The sequence below is a fragment of the Lissotriton helveticus genome, chromosome 6 (genome assembly GCF_964261635.1).
Source record: "Lissotriton helveticus chromosome 6, aLisHel1.1, whole genome shotgun sequence".
NCBI lineage: Eukaryota > Metazoa > Chordata > Amphibia > Caudata > Salamandridae > Lissotriton > Lissotriton helveticus.
Genome location: NC_136067.1, coordinates 992,906,898 through 992,923,968, shown reverse-complemented (window position 1 = coordinate 992,923,968; position 17,071 = coordinate 992,906,898). Strand labels below are relative to the sequence as shown.

Sequence of the window (17,071 nt, the reverse complement as noted above, 5' to 3'; positions counted from 1 at the left end):
TTCTTTTTTTAACGAAAATGAGTCAGATGACCAGTGAAGCCTTTAATAGGCTGCCAACAATACATTGCTTTAGAAAGAAAGGTTTTTCAAACAGAAAAATTGATTGCTTATATTTTGTAACCAAGTGCTCCGGGATTCGGAGGGAAAATTCAGAGTTTATGACTTATGAGGATTCTCCAGGAGGAGAGCTAGGGTTACAGGTAAGTAACTAGTCAGCAAGGTATTTTACAGCCCATTACTTTGTGATTTGCAAGATTCCAGTTCAAGCGGAAGTGAGGAGCACTTCATTATATTGTGTGCTTCCTTGTGGAGAGAGTGTTGTGGTACAGACTCCAGGAATGAAACTAGAGGTGGTTAGGGGATGAATTTAAAGCCAGCAGCTCATATCTAGCAATTAAACTGTGGAATCACCAGGAGAACAGTTTTGGTGTGCATGCTAAAGTACACGATACCCTAGCCAATTAACGATAACTACAAAAGAGTAGAGTGGTGCAATGTGTACGCATATTAGGAAAGCCTCTTGTTTGGCTTACTTTGCCCCCTTCAGTGCAGTCTTTAGATGTTGGGCATCCTTAGACACTTTAGTCATAATTCGTAAGGTAAAGAAAGAATAATAGGCACTTGCTTGCATACACTTTTATACTCCTGAAAAGGAGAGTTATTGGAACAGCCTAATGATGATTTATGAATCTAATAAGGTAAAGAGCACTGAAGTATCTCTGGCCATTGGAAGAGTATTTTCTTTTGTAGCTGTTAGAACAGAGTCGGTGACCATTGTGTGGTGTGAAACCAGTGTATGCCTAGTGTAAGCAAGCAGCTGTTACTTGTTGCTGCTGTGCATTTCGACAAGTATTCATGAACTGACACACAGGCCTCATCACTCAACCAAACATGCTCACATCTAGATGCAGAAAGAAATTTAAATTTGTACATGCCTCGATCATGAGCGCAGTCAGCGTAGTTGTCACTAACGCAATCAGACTAGATCTTATGCGAGTATGCATGGCATCCCGTTCAACTATTGGAATATGAAGGATTCATTATATTTTCAAATTATTGGCAAATTTATAGAAGTCTTGTATGGAATTAATATAGCAGGATCACCATTGCACATAGTCTGGTGAAAACAGAAAAGGATCAAAACAAACAAGTGGAATATCATTCACCATGTGACGGATTACTAATGCTCATAGGCTGTAAGACAACTACTGTAAAAGTGCAACAATCAAGTCGAGGCAGCGACCTTACTGGATTGTTATTTTAGATTGTTGTCCAAACTATTCCAGCCAATAGAATCCAAATACCATAGCTAAATGCTGTGCTTCGCATGTGCCTGAGAAGGAACACAGAAATTCCTTGTTGAACTATTATAGTAAAGTAACAAGAGTACAAATGAATAACAACCACCACACCGGTGTGTAGATAGAAACCCACCACTATGTAAATATTTATATGACTAACCAGTGAACCGTGAAGTTTAATAAACAAACGCTGCCATATTTACGTGGCGTTGTCAAGTAAGAGTGACAACATTGACAGTATAGTGTTTCCCGCGAAGATCAAAAGTAAATGAAAAATACCAACTATGATGTTGTTACTGTTTACTGTGGACCATATCCAAAATGAGTTGATTCTTTACATTTACTTAAGTTGAAACCAAGAGCTCTGGCTCAAAATAATTTTCTAGTTGAAATAGTATAGCAGATCTAATAAGGGACTGTTGCAGGAAAGTGTTGCATATTGGCATAGCGCCAACTTTCAAATAAGTATCAGAACACTCCTAAATATAAGTGGAGATTGCCAATGGTAATCCCATGTTAACTCAAAAGCGGTAAATGTGTTTGCCCAGTGTTAGATAAGTAGAGTCATTTTAAGTTAGTGCTACGTAGTGCCTAGTCAATCAAATTGTTACTTCGGCGAGTTCTCTTGCATCCACTGTCGAATATGTATACAATAATCAAATATAGTCACAAGACTGTAATTGAATTACAACCACCGCAGTATATTCTATAGCTGTATTCCAGAGATAACATAATGGTGACATGAGCTGAAGGATAGCGTTCTTATGAACCAGTTCAGATTATCACGCATGAAGTTCCCTCGCTTTTAATCCCATGTCTACTGCCCTCAACCGAATGAGCCAGATAGTTTCCATCCTTCTCAGGGCAAGTGCTTGATTGACACCCTCCCCCTCTAGATTTAACCCAAGCTATAGCGAAACATTTTAGCATTGGTTTTCATGTTCGAAGTGACTGGAGATGTAATATTTAGCAAATGGTTACTTGCAATAACGATTCCTGATAGCTCTTATGTTTCCTGAACCCTCTCCTTTAAAGACCGAATAGTGTATCCATATATAAGATTAAAGTGGCAAGTAATGCAATGCACCACACATTTTGTATTATAATTGACAAATTGTGTAAAATAATATTTCCTATCTATTAGGCTTGTATGAAAAATTAATCATTTGTGCAGTGCAAATTGGCGAACATTGCATCTGCCATATTTGTTAAACTCTCTGTAATGATGGAAACCATATTCTTTATATATCAGTGATGGCTATTTGTAGTGACACAACATATCATGCAGTGGTCTGCCCCTGTTGTGTTACTGTAGTTTTTCAGGTAGAATTTTAGAAAGAATATGGTTAGTTGTCAATAGCTGCCAGTGTTTGTGTAAACTGATGAGCTCTGTCTACTATAAGGTGTTATTGGAGAGATCCTATGTTTTGGGTGTCCTCCTTTCTTCCTAGCTCTAGGAAGCATAATCTGTTTTTGGTGCAAATCTTGTGCCAAACCTCCTTCAAAGCATCTATAGGGTCTCCCCTCATTCTAAAGTTGTGTTCTAGAGTGATAATTTCATCACTACTACAGTTGCTTCTCAAGTCATTTCTCTTAGAGTTATGGCTCTTTTTCGTGATGGAGGGTGCTCACTGGTAGCATGTAAAACTGATTTCATGGGTTTCCTGAAAATTGTTGATGCTATGCTTTTACCCTCCAAATAATGTTCCCCATCTAAAAAGTCTATTCGTTCCCTGCTATAATTATGTACAAAGGAAAAATTGTATGCGTTTGTACTTAGATGTTTTGCAAATCTTTCCAACATATCCACACTGCCAGTGTTTTACATAACCCATCTATAAATCGTCCCCAATATAAAATGTGTTCAATCAGATCAAGAGGGCAGTAGGTCCAGATGTGTAAGTATTCATTCCAGCCCTTCTAGAGATTCGCAAAAGGAGACACAATTATGAGCTGTAGCGTCCCCTTGTGTTTGTTTGAACCAGCAACCATTGTGTGTGAAAATGTTATCAAGAACTAGAGATGTCATTTCCAAAAGCATATTATTGTGTTCCATTAGCATAGCCTTGACGATGGGAAATATTGCATTGCTGTAAGCCCCTTCTGAGGAATACATTAATATAAAGCACAAACATCCAAAGTGACATTGAAACCATGAACCTGTGAGAACATACTTTTTTACAGCATTACCCAAGCTGATGCTTTTGCTCTACAGCTGGGAGTGCAACTCCTTCTAGGGGATAGTATATGGTTGCACTTATGTACATGGTTCTCTTGTGGTTGTTTTTAAGATTGTGTTGTTTAGGTTGAATAATGGTGAAAGGAAAATTCAAAGACCTAGATATATATTTAAAAAAATGTCTGACTATTTACAGATTTTTCACCCTCAAAATGTATTAATAAAAACTGTAAAAAGAGTCCCGGACATTTAGTTTAATACAACTTTGTTAAATATTTTAGAGTAATCCGTATTTATAAGCATTGAATTATTTTTGAAGTATACATTTGATTACAATTAGTGGTGATTTTTGGAGAAAGAGGATAGATCTGCTTTATAGAGGGACATGGGTGTAGAGAGGGTTGTGTGCAGGAGGGGGTTGAGTGCTGAGGGGGCGTTTCAGGGGGAGAGGGTTGGGTGTCCAGGGGGGCACAGGGCTGGGTGTCAAGGAGGGCACAGGGCGGCAAAGGGGTTGTTTACCTGCAGGCCAGGCCCCTTCTGCGAAACCCCTGCAGCGCACGCTAATGACCTATGGTAATAAAATATTACTTTTAAAAAAACTAGAAATTTCCTGGAAAGAAACAGGTTAAAATGATGTTATAGTTAGGTATCATAACTGTCTTACTTTCCATGAAAATAAAACCTTGGTAATGCTCTGAAAAAAATCAAAGGTTAAAGTAACATTGTAGTTGTGTGTGGATTTCAGTCACAATGTAACATTCAAATGATTGAACCCACTGAAATTCACTAATTAAAGGTAGCTAAAGTAACTCCTTGTGCCCAAAGGTAATTGGAACTCTCGGTTTTGCCAAGCACTCCACTCATTACCTTACTCATTACATTTTCTAAGACATCTTTGATAATATCACTGCAAAATGCGCAATGAAATTGTGAATGTGAAAACTGTGTGAAAACTGTGCTTGGAGGGGGTGAGAGTTATAATTACTTTAGGCCACAAGGTATAGTTACTCCAGCTCACTGTAAATGGTGAATTTCAGTGGTTTTCTTAGTTGAAAACGGTACTTTGTCATTGAAATTCACACCTAATTGTAAATTGTAATGCTACATTAACCTTTGTTTTTTTTACAGTGAATATGAAAAAAACATATTTATACGTATTTGTATGTGTGTTTTTTGTTCTGGAATGAGTGTTCCACATAAATAGCATTTACTAGTCTTGAGCCATGGGTGACACTACTTCATTTGAAATGTGTCGAAGGAGGGAGAAAAAATTGTGGATTCCAGGTATTAACTTCCAAGTGTTAAAGTTAGAGGGAAAATTAAAGAAGTTACATTGTAAATGTTGTTCTTATTCCGTTTAAAGGGATGTGTTGTCCTGAGACTAAGCTGGGTGAACCCATATTTGATTAAGTACACTTATTGTACAGCATTTCGGATACTACTATAAATCTGGTTATTCTGGGCGATGTCACCTTAAAACAAATTGGTTGATGGTTGACTTTATGATTGGACTACTTTCCAGCATGGCACTGATTAGCACATATTCCCCCTTACTGGAAATGTGCAAGTTTTAGCCCATTTCAACGAAGGACCAAACTTATCCTACTGACTTCACTTTTTTGTAGCAACGCCGAGTTGAAACAAGTAGAGGTTAGAACAGTGGGTAGTTCATCCATTCAGGATTATCAGATTTCACCGGATTTTGAAAAGGCTAGTAAATCTTCCTAAAAGGGTGCTGCGTCTTTGCTATTTCTTTTTATGATGATCTCATAAACGTGCATTCTTAGGCTTCAGTAAACCTATATTAAAAATGTTATGGTTGAATTAAAAAAACTTGGATGTTCTGAAAATGCCATTACAAATAAACTATGCTAGAAAGACCAACAAACTAGGCTAGAGACAAGGGGGTGGCACAGGCTTACTCTCTTTTCCTGCTGTTTCTAATATTTTATATTTTTGAGTAGGAGGACAGTTGAGGTTCATATGCAAATTTCCCCCAACCAAGTTAAGTGTCCTAATGCCTCTCTTGATTGTCTGTAAATTCACACAGTTGGATTGCAGTGATCATTAAACAAGCTCAGATATTACATACAGTAAAACGAATGCCTTCATGATGAACTGTGGAAAACCTCAGATTATAGGATTTGATAAAGATAAACACAAAGAGAGAGCAAGCTAGATGTGTTACACTTGAAGTTTGTGCAGCCATATACCTACCTGCATGTAGTAAAAGTCTCGAAATTAGATTGGCATCCCTTTTGGTAAGGCAGTAGAAAGTTTTTCTTCCCATGGCAAAGGCATTAGATAGTTACCTATAAATAAAGAGAAAATAACCTGCTCCCCACATAATACCTAATAGTACTAAAATAATAACCCTACTGATAAATGGGCTACCAGTTTTCATGAGTGACTGCTAGACTTTGATGAAACGCCTTTGCTTCCTGAAGTTTCATAAATATTCTGCTATTAAGAGTGAGCTAGGTTTCACCTCAACTGTTGAAGAAGAGCTTGTGCTGGGATTATGTGGGTAAAAAGGGGAACATATTTAGCAGAAGTTGTATTTCGCTACTATAGAAACTCTTCAAATGGTGGTATCTTTTGAATCTATGAATTAATTGTAATGGCCAAATCGGATAAAATGTGTGCCAGTGATTTACTGGCTCAAGAACTAATTAGTTGTCTGAATTCATTAAAGACAGGTGAAAAGCAGTGATCAATTAGGTACATGATTATGTGTCTGTTAACGAGAAATCGTCCCTGAAACAATGGTTGGTAAAAAAAAAAAAATGGCAAAATGCACAAATATATTGTACAACTGCATTTAGTTGAAAAGTGGACTATTCTAGCGGCGTAGGCTAAATACTTTTCACATCCTGTATGTAATGGTTGCATTTCTTATGTAGTTAATATCATTTTGAATATTCTATGTGTGTAAATAGTTTGAGTGTCTAAAACTAAATTCAATTATGTGCACCAACCCTAGCACTTGTTTAAAGTACATGTGTTTGTGTAAATGCATCAGTTTGATCTCTTTTCAAACCAATGCTGTTCAGACATTTCAATACATGTAATATATAAATATGCCCTTTCTTTTACTTGTAGGCTTAAATGTTGGTTGGAAGATATTTTTCACTGGACGGAAGTGAGACTTGAAATGATGGCAACATTTACATTGATCTTGGTCTTCTATTTTTGAAATTTTTGAGTAGGTGGGAACTCGCTACTTTGTTGCATGGCAAGAGGAGTAAGCTGCACTTTGAAATGCAACAATAACCCTCTACTTGTCGGAACATTGCCATGGTTCTTGATGATCTGTCCACTCCCCCTGCTTTCAAATGAGATGTTTATGAAAGAAATGGGTCTGAAAGTGAAACAAACATTGCACTGACTGGCATTCAACTATCTTACACATTATATCTAAGATTTCTGTGGCAGATGTAGAAATTACAGCATTGCTTTTTTGTTTTCCCCAGAAAAACATTTCAGGTTTTCTGAAGTGCAAACGATAATTTACAGCCTCTATTCATGCTTTCAGTTTGTATTCTTTTAATGTTATTAATTACTGTCGATGAATGAGACTGCTTCAAAATATTGCAATTAGGTAAAATGACAGTAGTTGCTAAACAATAGGAATCTTATTTTGACACGTATGAGAATTCGCACAAGTGCATTTGTAAAACTTAGGGAAGGTAGGTCATGCAAATAACTGAAAATTTTGAATCTGTTTGTTCTATGCACAATTGAAAAGTTTTGCAGTAAGTTATGTGGCATAGGTACAACAATTAAAGAGGTGACTAAAGTCTAAAAAAATAGTCAAACTCCCACAAAACTAAAGAAAGGCTTTCAAGGTAATAAGGCCTAGTGGGGAATACTTTGTAGAATATTAAGGAAGCTTTGGCAGACGCTGCCACCTCAATTGACAAAATTGTCTAGCACTTCTCTGGTGACAATAGGTGGAAATATTTTCTCATAAAGATTTAAATTGGCAATGGGCCCACAAAGCCTTCTTCCAGTTTAGGTCATTAAGCAATCTGAAAAACAAAGTAGTAGAATAGCTTCAAGCAAGTGTCTCATAAAATCCTTGGTGGGACAGCTTTATGAGAGGAGTGTAAAAATGAGCAAAGCTGATTTCGCTCATGATCATCGATTTTGAGTAAGATGAGTAATTGATACCTACTACACTGTATTTAATAAAAGCTTTGAACTATATACAAACAAAATTATATTTGTTAAAGACTTAACAGTCTTGTATTGCTTTCCCAGCCTGTGGAACAAGGTTGAGAAAGTGACTGTCGGCAAACAAAGGGTTCCGGTAGATTGGGAAAAGTGATAGGAGATGGGGATTCGGGTCCCTAGCAGCCTTAATTCACTACTTGTATCTGTATCTTTGAAAATAGACTAGAAGGGCGAATACATGCCAACACTAAAATCAGCGACAATATTTACACCCCATCCAGCTACTGATGTGACTCACACGCTTAAAAACCTTTTAATATGCCTGAGATGACCTCCCTGGATTTTAACTCATTTACTAAAGTCTTCAGTCATTATCTCAGCTTTTCTTCTTTGATCATTTAAGTATTGGCTTAGATAGCAGGTCCTTGGTTTGCAGTATACCAATCCATTTTATTTTATGATGAATCCAAAATTGTTTCATGGATAGGTTCCAGGGGAATGTGAAGACATGCTTGCTAGATATTTACATTGGCAGGAGGCTTTCTTTGGTCTCCTCTCCAGTTTGTTGTCTTTATCTAGTTTACAAGATCCAAATCTCGCAGTACTCTAATATGGAATACACTACTTGAGAAAAAGATTTTTTAAAGATATCGGTCCTACCATGAATACAGCATGATTATCACAATCTAATTGACAATGTTTGCTTATAGATTTCCTTTTTGTGGTTCTACAGAACACCATCCATTAACGTTACTGGTCAGGAGTGATACTTTATCCTTTAAGGGATGAGCTTTTTAAATTCGTTTTGGAAGTCAAGACATTAACCCTTTACTGAACCAATTAACCTTAATTGGCGATAACTGCTGCACCATCCTTTTCATGGCTCTACCAAGAAATTCTATAAAACTACTTAACTTTTTAAGTATGTGAAGATTGCACAGCTTTCTATAAAGCTAAAATGACAGTTTCTTCGGTATGGGTGCTGTCCATTATATTACTCTCTTAACATCAGGTGTCTTTGTTAGGACACAAAGCAAGTTCATAGTATTTGCATGTTAGTTAGCTATATATTTTAAACAAACTTAATATCATTCATGTCTTCTGTTTGCCTATGTATTTTTTTTAAAGGGAGGACACATCTCGGGCAACATACTAAGAAGGTATATTACTATTTTTCACATTTGTATTGCAGCGCAATCCGTTTCCTAAGCTGTTCTTTGGGATACAACATTCTTAACATTGCCTTATGTTTAAATTGATGGGATTTTCTTCTTTATATCTGTAATTTTTGTTCTTTTTTTGTTTCTAGCCTTGAGAAAGCTCATTGACAAACTACAGCCCCTAGCGAAATACGTGTTGGCTATGCTTGTTATTTATTTCTTTTTTTTTACACTTTACCATCTTTTCTGCGAGTTGTGAGTTATAAGTTGGATATTATCAACTATGCAATAGATCATTTAACTTGCTCAGTACAAATGCGCTATTTGTTATTACTGCAACAGAAGTGTGTGATTTCCAACCTTTTTTCTTGTACCTCTATTTTAAACTTGGTGTCAATCTGAGTGTAAATTACAATCCTACGACACACATTTTGATTAACTACAGTCGTGCAGTTGAAGAATGACTTATCTCAAAACCTCTTATGCTAACTGGATGAAGCACCTACTTCAAACACAGGATAAGAAGTACTCCAACAATATGAAGAAAAAACTATGTGTAAGAATCTTAAGAGAAGCTGTGATAGTTCCTAGACAAAAAACACTAAAGGCCTTGTTTTGCTAACAGGGAAGTATAAAGAGTATGCAGTTCTTCCAACCTTAAAAACAAGTTACCTCCTCCTGTACAAAAAATAATTATTTTACTTTCTTTAAGCTTGGGTCCAAGCACAACATCAACATATAATAGTGTAATATTGTGGTACATATGTTAGCTCTACCTTTCATTAAATGTAATGGTGACCAATTTTAATTTTTCTCATGCAATATTACAAACTCCCCAACGAACACCCCCTTTACACCTCAGCATTACAAATACACTTCCCTTTACATGTCTCCCAATGGACTAATTCAATTAAAAAAATCAACCCCTCTTTTGCACAATCCAACCTATTGAACACTCCAGAAACCACATTTTTGCTCTCATACCCAGTGTTCTTGTGTTTGACCTCTCCAACTATTTTGTCTCATGTGGCCGCCACCCAGCTGGGTCCTGTCCTTTCTATTGTGCCAATTAATGCTCATTTTTCTCCAAAGTTTTTATCTGTCTTAGGCTCTGTCCTCTAGCATTGTATTTAATCTGCTGCAGTCTGGTTTCTGCTCCATAGACTCAACAGAAGCTGTATTTATAGTTAACATATACATCCAACCTCAGTACTGCTGCGCATCATAATCATCTTGTCTCTATCCTCATATGCTACAAGATATCTACTGCATTTTACACTGTTCACCATCTAACACTCCTATCCTGTCTTAACTTACTATGCATCTCAGTCCTAGGTCAGGAGTGGCTTGCTTCATATCTATCTGAACACACCTTTGCAGTTGTCTGGGAGTCCACGATATCGGAACCCACCATGCTTAGGTTAAGTGTACCTTAAGCCTCTGTAATAGACCTTTCCCCACTAAACACCATAATGTGGGTTCTCATACTAGCTTTATGCTAATTACATGCATTGTCTGTTTAGTGTTTTTTTTTTTCCTTTCCTATTTTTCCACCCCTGCTTCATTCTGGTATCCTGGTGCTATCTGTTCGCCAGAATTAGATCTTTCATATGGTCACATGTTTGAATAATTTCCCAATGTCCAGCTGGGAATCCCCCTGTGATTTTTATTCCGTCCACAAAGCTCTACAAACCACTTACAACTAGGTGGTGCAAAAAAGCAGAGCGTATAGTTTTCAGAGGTGGACTTTTTATCTAAAGCACTTGCAGCCACCTTTTGGGGAAAACATTGAGTTTCCTCTAAAAAACACTACAGGAAGGACCAACACCAAACTATGCAATAAACCATGTGGAAATACAATTCCTATGATGTCATAGTTAATCTGCCCTCCTCACCGGTGACTTCTTAACCGTGAAGGAAAAACCTCTCGTTGACAGCCTTTCAATTGGACAAGCTCTGTAGAGTATGACCTTGTCAGCGACTACTTCAGAGACCTCCCTCTTTCCACCATCAACATTGATGGCACCATGCACAATGGGGTTTTCCATAGCTACCTTTTCACCCATCAAGATTACTGCAGGCCTGCACACTTAGATTCTGGACAAAAGGCAGATCTTGGTGACCAAGATGCCTTAAATACGTCTACATTCCTATGCAACTGGATGTGTGTTATTTGATTTGATTGATTTGATTTTAAAACTTATAAAGCGCAACGAATGCCCAGAGGCTTCTTGGCGCCTCCAGGCATTTGATTCTGAGAAATCCCTGGATTTAAAGGAAACTTACCAGGAGTGTGAGTATCAGTTGTAGACCTTGTTAGTTGACAATCCTCCTTGGTCTTGTGGTCCTCCTCGTTACGGTAGAGAGACAGAGGTCTTGCAGGTGTGATACATTTCTGTGAATTTTGTAGCAGATGATGGGCACCATTCAAAGGTTACTGCCTCAACACCATGGTGGGCAGCCTATGCCCACCCCTTCACTGGCACTTCCTACGTCACCTATGTCTGCTCCAACACCCACACCTAGGATGGACAATCCGTCTTTAGTTGTCATCCAATTGCTTGTCCCACCAAGTCCTAAGAACATGGGGGTGGGCGACTGATCAGATTCTGTGTATTTGGATATGAAAGTGGAAGAAGGTGAACTCCCACAGGGAGATTGCTGCAGAGCAATATTTGAATGGGATGACATCATAGTCTTGGACGGTGACACATCACCAACCAGATTTACCATGGATGACCTAGTCCAGTTTCATGCTCTGATGGAAAGAGCTGCCAAAAAGTTGTGTTTACCAATGGCTTTGGTGGTGCAGCAATTCTCAGTTTGACCTTTAAAGAACAAACATGCAAGACCATACAATCCGTACTCATACTGGACTTTGTCTGGTCTTAAGGCCTAAAAATTATAAAGACTAGCTACTGTGTGAGCAGTGGTGCCTTGATTGGAGGTACAGAGCCGCAGAATCAGCACCTGCCTTGCTTAATGGGCATCCAAAACCAGACATCACCTCCTCAACACAGGTCAGAGAACCTGATCACGCCATCATTGGTGCCTCAGACCGAGACAGCCGATAGATAATTTGCCCCGCAAAGGTAGTTTGTTGGATGGCAGTGACCTTTATTAAAGCTGCAAATGCATTGGCAATATTGAGGTCATTACAATTGCCAGATGTGGCATGACACCTCGCCGCAACTTGACCTCATCCCAGAAGGCAAAAAAAGAAACTGCGAAGGCAATTGTCAGAGGAAGCAATAATATCTGCCGCCATTATTGATCCTGAAGTGTGCTTGTCTAATGTAGGTCTTGTCAACTAGCATGTATACAATGCCCTACAAAACATTGACGGTCGCAGATCTGGGAAATCCCTAGGAGTACTGCAGTATAGATGTCCCAGCTTAGCTGATTTTCCCCTTCTGCTCCGCATGGAGGTACATAACATCAGACAGATGGATGCAGCAGATTGTACTCTTAGGACATATGCTAAAGTTCATACAGAAACTACCTGTCAGCCCACTCAAAAAGGAACCTCTTCACTTGAGGGATTTAAAAGGGAGTGGTAGAGACGGTCAAGAGATTCAAGAGAAACCATGGATTTTATTTCAGATTCTTTGTGATAAAGAAGAAAACACACAATGCTGAGGGATTCTATTTCTCAGAATACAGAAAGTTCCTTAAAAAAGCAGTCTTTACATATGATTACCCTAAAAGAAGCCCTACTAATGATCCAGGAAGGAGATTACTTAACCTTCCTCGATCTTCAAGATGCCTAGTTCCACATCTTTATATATTGGAAGCACAAGATGTACCTCTACTTTTCAGTGGCGTGACGGCACAGCCAATTCAAGGTGCTTCCATTCGTCCACCTTGATAGGCACCTCGGATATTTACCAAGTGCCTACTGCCAGTTGGTTGCTTCATCAGAAGACGGGGTCGCTAAGTGTACCCATATTTAAGTAACTGGCGTGCCTAGGATCCATCCAAGGAAGAGGCAAAGGGTTCTGTGGTCTGCCTGCATCAGTCTGTTTCACAGTTTGGTACTGACTCTAAACCTTGTGAAATCCTCTATGGAACCCCACTCTAGGCTTTAGTTTTTGGAAGCATGGACATGGATTTGGGAAAGGCATTGTCCTTGCTGGGAAGAGTCCTGAAGCTTCAGTTCATCGCAAAGAGCCTCTACCGGGCAATCAAGTTAGTCAGGCAATACAAATCACTGCTTGGCCTGTTGTCATCCTGAATAGGCCTTATACCCTTTTGCATGGCTCTGACTCACACCTGTCTAGCAAGAACTGGACAATCAATGGAAAGAAGTAGATGGCTCACAGAACAATGTGGTCAGAGTCACAAGTTGAATGAAGCAAGCATTGCTATGGTGGATATTACCCACAAAACTTCATGCAGGCCTCTTTTCCCATCCCACCCTTTTAAAAAAAAAAAAAGCACAAATGACCGGAGTGGCCATGGACAGCTGGGGAGCTTACATGCAGGACCCATTAGCCAGGAGACTCTGGTCAGATGCAGTAAAGATGCTCCATATCAATATCCTAGAGCTTCGGACCATACAATTGGACCTACAAGGATTCCTTCCAAGACTGGCAAGTCAAGCTGTACTCATTAGCGCTTACAAATCCCCATCAATGATTTACATCAAGCAGTGGGAACAAGGTCCTGGCCTCCCTTGGAAAAGGGCAACTTCTATTTTACTGGACCATTTTTCATGCTGTAGGCCTTTCTGTGGATCATTTGCCAGGATGCCACAATGATCAGGCAGATACCTTCAGTCAGTGTCAGGCTTCTATGAGACGGAGCTTCACCAGGACCAAGTGTACTACATCTTCCGCAAGTGGGGTCGCCCCCACACTGGAAATGCCAGTTCTATGTTAGCAGGTTGTGGCAATCGGAATCCAAAGACAATGCTTTTTCTGTCAAATGGTCCAACATCCTTGCTTATGTTTTTTTTTTTCCCCCGATCTCCAGGGAACCAAGATACAGGCAGATCAGTGTATCCTGATTCGCATTGCCTTGGCATGGCCACAACAGTACTCGTAAAACAAACTCTGGAAACTATTAGCAATCCTGGTAATATCACAAAAACTGCACTCCAATCCCCTTTCCAGACAGAGCAGAGAGATACTCCATCACTACCTCATGTTGCAGAACCTGGCAGTATGGGATCTGATCACTTGAGTTTTGTCACTTGAATCAGTCACCGGAATGCAGAAACATCCTAGTGCAGACACCGGCTCCAGCAACAAGGAGACCTAAAATGTCAGGTGGAGGCGATTTTGTGTCTGCTTGAAATGCAAGGGATTCTATTCACTGTGTATGCAGCCCCACCAACAACGTTTATACTTTTTGGACCTAGCCAAGAAGGATTTTAAGTATTAATAAGTATGATTCCATCTAGCTGAACATCTAGATTTAGAAGAACAGAAGACACCCTTTCCATTCTGTTCTTGAAGGATCATAAAGCAGTTTATGAAAAGACTTTTCAAATTTTTTACCTTATACAGCACCCTGCTGTTCATGTGAGTTTAACACTGTCATGGGCCAACGTATGCGACCTCCCTTCAAGCTGACCCACAAGACCAAACTAAAGTTATTTTCTTGGAAGTCAGTGCTTCTCTTACATGGACGAGAAGAGTAGGAGAGGTGAAGGAATTTATGGTGAAAGAACCCTTTTACCAATTTTACAAGGAACAAAGTTACCTTAGAAACCAGCAATAACTATACCCCAAGTGCACCTCCATTTGAATGAACCGGTCATACTGCGCTCATTCTTCTCAAATCCCCCTATGTCAGCTGAAAGATCCTTGACTTAGTTAGATATACGCAGATGCATTCGTTGTTTATGGACAAGACAAAGGACATACATTCTTTGAATCAGCTGTTATTATTCTGCTGGCCTGAAAAGGGCTACCCCAGTCTAAGCAGGGGATAGCATGTTGCCTTTCAGTCTACATCACCTACTGCCCTTGCAGAACATAGTGCCTTCTTTAGGGGAGAGTGTGGGCGAATTCCACCAGGAGCATGGCTACAACTGCTACACTTTACACTGGCATTCTCTTACAAGACATTAGTTGTGCGGCTACCTGGAAGAGCAGGCACACATTCACAAAGCACTACTGCCTGGAAGTTTTCACAGAAGGCGTCTCTGCAGTGTGACAGGCAGTCTTTCGTAACCTGTTTCAGTAAAGGTATGTTTGCTTCCCACTTTAATATAATTGATATGTACTGTTTACTATTTTGATTCAGGCATATGCCTATTTGAAATATCTAATTCTGGAAGAAAGTACTTACCTATAGCTCCAGTTCTCCAGCTTTGGTATCCTTCATATATTCCCATGCAGCCCTCCCTCCTCCCCTGTCAGAGGCTCATTTATTATGTTTTTCTACTCAAACTTTGTGCTATGAAAACCGAGCTATGATGGCCTCTGGAGAGAAGTAGAAGAGCTAGCACTTAAACCACATTGGTTGAAGTTCTGTTGGTTTCAAATGAGTTGGATGTGCTACTATACAAACACCGTTGTTGAGGCCTATTGCCATTTTAACACTGTTTACTGCTGTTTAGAAATAGATTCCGAACCGACGACGGAGAAGGAGTATAGCATGGGAGCAGGGTTGCGTGTGAATATATGTAAGATACCATTGCTGGAGTAACTCGTTTGTTATTGTGTGTCTATGTGGTTGTTCATGCTGAATTGAGTCAAAATCAGAGGTCCTATGCTTTCCTACCTCATCAGCATACTTCTCCAACAGACTTTATATCTGACACAAAAATGTACCCTCTCTGCTAAAACCTTGCAGTTCTCTTCAGCCCATACTAGAAAATATAATCCTACTTCGCCAAAGGCATGATTTTGGCCATGCAACTTGTACCCTTAATCCTCATCCTTGTAACTTTAATAATGACAACAAAAGCCTTTACCCTTAACATTGTACCCTAAAATTGTTTCTAGTTCCTGGTACCGTTACAATTCACAATACTATATATAGGTCAACACTTTTTCTACTTGCAGTTATGTTCTTACACTTATCTTCATTTCATTTAAGTAGATCTTTACTGAGGTTCCAGATCCTTTTCTGCTAAAATAGCTTTTTCTGGACTAGTATCTTATTTTTGAGGTCCAAGGGTAATACTTTATTATTCTCAGTAATAATTCCTAATGGGCTTCTTCAGTTTCAATATGGGGCATTCACAGAAAAGTATTGTATTTACAACATAGGTTATAGTTACCATATTTGTTTCTGGTAACATTAGGAGTTTACGGAAAACCTCACAATTGTTTTCTTTCATGTTCCAATTAGAGATTACATCTCTAGATATATCAAGAATTGATGTGAACAGACAGATTTACCACAACCCCATAATAGTGGAACCACAGTCTGACTAGCACCCTAAAATCGATGGGTCCATAGCATTGTCTATTCGATGCAAGTCAAAGTTCACTTTTCTAGGCTTGGGATACACCCTGGTAATAAGAAGCCTTTACTCGCATATTTTTCATTCTCTAGGTGACAGTACCATTGTGACAATATCCTCTCAGGCTCTAATAACGGCAACATACTTTCTTCTATATGTCCTTTTACCATGAGACTAAACATTTGAGAACTTCTCAGGAATACCAGTGTACCTTATCAGTACTAGGTTAGTACCTCCATCTTAATCTAATGTGTCACTGCATGACAATTGATATTCATAGCACCAAATAGAAGTTGGTTGTGGGATTATCTCATTTATTTACTCGCGCTTTTGTCTGTTTCTCTTCTATTATTTTCACTGCCCTTCATCACTTTTCTCACAAAGGTGCTTTCTGATTTCTGAATGGCCATTTAGACTTTTCTGTACTGAGCACTTTAAGTTGTCACAGTGTGCAGTATGGATGGAATAAGATTTTTATCCAGAGTCATCGGTTTTTTCTTTCAGAAATTGGTCCAGTAGCCTCTTGGTTTGACATACATAACTATAGATTGTCTGTATATATTTGTTACTAAAATCAATTGATTGTATACTGATGCATAATTTCCAGCCTTTAAGAAGTCACTGTATGACGAAACACGTGTAGGCTGTTGTGCAGAATATTACAGAACCTGGTTTTTCTCTACAATCAACCTCAGAAATGAAATTTTGACACTCATCCATATTGTATGGACTGAACTTGTTTTTGAGGATCTTCCGGTCCATAGTGTTTTGGCAGCCCAGGTAATAGGGTGTTGGATATCGGCAAAGCACCAACCTATATTATTTGAAGTCTTAG

General features: G+C 38.9%; 1 long non-coding RNA gene across 2 annotated transcripts in view; it reads left to right on the top strand.

Annotated features, from left to right (window-relative positions):
- Positions 1-7,700, top strand: part of LOC144761621 (uncharacterized) — an 87,763-nt gene extending 80,063 nt beyond the window's left edge. For both annotated transcript variants that reach the window (XR_013595816.1, XR_013595815.1), the window contains exon 4: positions 6,583-7,700. This is a non-coding gene — a long non-coding RNA (uncharacterized LOC144761621). The remainder of the gene's footprint in view (positions 1-6,582) is intronic.
- Positions 7,701-17,071: the final 9,371 nt, after the last annotated feature.